At 46.6% G+C, this 3156-nt stretch overlaps 1 protein-coding gene across 1 annotated transcript in view; it reads right to left on the bottom strand.

Annotated features, from left to right (window-relative positions):
• GATAD1 (GATA zinc finger domain containing 1) overlaps positions 1-3156 on the bottom strand; it is a 20984-nt gene that overhangs the window by 15184 nt on the left and 2644 nt on the right. The window lies entirely within an intron of this gene.

Here is a 3156-nt window from a genome sequence, read left to right as displayed (position 1 = left end):
CCCCGCTCCTGGGTAGCGGGGCTCCCAGGACACCCCCACGCCCAACTGCCACTCTCCTAACTGCCGTCGGAACTCTGCTCTGTCCTGGGGTGAGCGCTGGCCGGGGGGGCCTCCGAAAGCTTTTGGAGGGCCAGGTGAGAGCTTCCTTTTGTGACTTGGGCACCAGCCCCTATAGTTTCGAGAGGAAAACTCGGCTGCCTTTGGTTTTTGTTTTTTTTGGTGTTGGCTTCAGAGCTTTGAAGCCTGTGCTGCCTCTCGCCCTTCTGATTTGCAGGATGTCGGGGGAAGAACCCCACTTGGCTATCTGAGCATCGTTGGGTGCTTCACCGCTGGGTGTGAAGACGCTCCGCAGAGGAGCTCCAGACTTGGTAAAAAAAAAAAAAAAGAAAGAAAAAGAAATATGTTTCTCTTCAAAATGCAAATCTTTCTTTTTATATAAATAATAAATGCACATTATAAAAATGTATACAATCCAGAGGCATTCCCCACCTCTGCTGTGTGACTAGAGACAACCACATTAATAGTTGGTAGTGTATCTTTTCAGTCCCTGGAAATGTATGCATCTGTGTAAAACATTAATGTGAGCTTACTAAATATTATTCTATAATCTGGCTGCTTAAATTCAAAAGTACACAAAAGTGAACTTTCCAGCCCATATATATATATACCTGCATTTTCCTGGCTGAAATTAACTTCACCATTCCCTCATATTGGGTAGCTAGCCTGTTTTACATTTCTTTCTGTTACAAACAGTGAATGATGTAATGAACTCCCTTTTACATGTATGGCTGCCTATTTGTGTGGGTATTTTTATGGGATAAAATTCCTACAAATGTACCTAATGGGTCTAAAGTAAGGCACATTTTGAGTTTTGGTAGATGCATCTAAATTACTCACCAAAAAGGCTTACACACCTGCCAATTCCACATTGCCAAAGCCCACTATAGTTGTAGGGGTTATGGAAATGGCTTAACTTCTTTTAAAATCAGGAGAAAATATAATACCAATGACTTTATAATACACAATAGATCCAGACTGGATTGCATATTTTATGTACCAGTGCAGCTATAAAGTGTACTTTTTTATGTTTTCTTTAATGGAGAGGGAACCCATGAAGGACAATGTGCACAGGGCCTGCAAGGCACAGTGTGGCCCTGGGTTACCCATTTCTCCACACCCCTGCAACTCTGAGAATTATTTTTTTAGTTTTTGCTAGTCCTTTATGCAAATAAAAAAACATGCCATTTCACAATTGTTTCTACCTGCACTTCTTTGGTTATTTGTGAGGTAGGTATGTATGGTCACCTAAGTTTGTTGATCATTGAAATGTCCTTTATGAATTGCTTATTTATGTTTTTATCTCATCTTTCTATTCAGCTGCTCATCTTTTCTTTGTTAAAAATTTTGCATTCTAGATTTACTGGTATCTTTTTGTCATGATATTGGAAGGTTTTCTATACCCCCAATCTGTCAGGCATTTCTTTATGGTCTCACTAGAGGCCTGGTGCATGAAATTCGTGCATTAGTGGGGGCGTTGGGGGCGTCCCTCAGCCCTGCTTGCACTCTCTCACAGTCTGGGAGCTCTCGGAGGCTGCGCTTGTCCGCCATGAGCCTGGCTTCTGGCTGAGTGGCACTTCCCCATGGGAGCACACTGACCACCAGTGGACAGCTCCTGCATTGAGCATTTGCCCCCTCATGGTCAGTACACATCATAGCAACTGGTTGATCCGTTGACTGTCTGCCCCTGCTGGCAGTGCATGTCATAGCAAGCGGTTGAGCAGCTTTAGCATATCATTAGCATATTACCCTTTGATTGGTTGAACTGACAATTATCCGACTGGGCACTTAGCATATTAGGCTTTTATTATATAGGACTAGAGGCCCGGTGCACAAAAATTTGTGCACTCGGGGTGGTGGGTCCCTCAGCCTGGCCTGTGCCCTCTCACAGTCTGGTACCCCTCGGGGGATGACCACCTACTGGCTTAGGCCTGCTCGCCAGGGATTGGGCCTAAGCTGGCAATCAGACATCCCTCTGGCAGCCCAGGAGCCCTCGGGGGATGTCCACTTGCCAGCGGGGAGCAGGCCTAAGCTGTAGTCGGACATCCTTAGCGCTGCTGAGGAGGCAGGAGAGGCTCCCACCACCACCGCTGTACTGGCAGCCATCAGCCTGGCTGTGGCTGAGCAGAGCTCCCCCATGTGGGAGCACACTGACCACCAGAGGGCAGCTCCTGCATTGAGTGTCTGCCCCCTGGTGGTCAGTGTGTGTCATAGTGACCAGTCATTCCCAGTCTTTCAGCTGTTAGGGTCAGTTTGCATATTACCCTTTTATTATATAGGATAAAGACCTGGTGCATAGGTCGGGGCCGGCTGGGTTGCCCTGAAGAGTGTCCCAGATCAGGGTGGGGGTCCCGCTTGGGTGCCTGGCCAGCCTGGGTGAGGGGATGATGGCTGTTTCCAGGCTGGCCACACCCCCTTTAGCGGGGGGGTCCCCAGTGGGGTGCCTGGCCAGTCTGGGTGAGGGGCTGAGGGCCGTTTTCAGGCTGGCCTGCGACTGAAGCTCCCAGCCTCTCCTTTTTTGCTTTTTTTTTTTTTTTAATCTGGGATTTATTTACCTTCTATAATTGAAACTTTGTTGCTTTCGGAGCTGTTGATTTCGGAGCTCAGAGCCAGGCCATGGCAGGCAGGGAACCTTGGCTTCCGCCATCACTGGAGCAAACAAGCCTCCTGCTCACTTCAGCTATGTGGCTGCCAGCCGCCATCTTGGTGGGCGTTTAATTTGCTTATCACCCTGATTAGCCAATGGGAAGCGTAGTGAAGCTATGGTCAATTACCCTTTTTGTCTTTTATTAGATAGGATTCTTACAAGGGCTTACACAAATATTCATTGATATTTTCTTTTTATTTATTTATTTATTTTTTATTGCTTAAAGTATTACAAAGGGTATTACATATGTCTCCTTTTTTCCTCCCGCCCTTGACAATCCCCTGGCCTCCCCTACCCCCCAGTGTCTTATTTCCATTGAGTATGCTTATATGCATGCATATAAGTCCTTTGGTTGATCTCTTACCCCGCCCCTTTCTGCCCTCATAGATATGTATGGTCATTTCACTGAGTAAAGCAACAGAGAAGAGTAATTTTATTTTCTATAAGGTAGT

Source organism: Myotis davidii, unplaced genomic scaffold (genome assembly GCF_000327345.1).
Source record: "Myotis davidii unplaced genomic scaffold, ASM32734v1 scaffold187, whole genome shotgun sequence".
Taxonomy (NCBI): Eukaryota; Metazoa; Chordata; class Mammalia; order Chiroptera; family Vespertilionidae; genus Myotis; species Myotis davidii.
The sequence above is the reverse complement of the archived record's forward strand: the minus strand, read 5'-3'. Positions and strand labels throughout refer to the sequence as shown.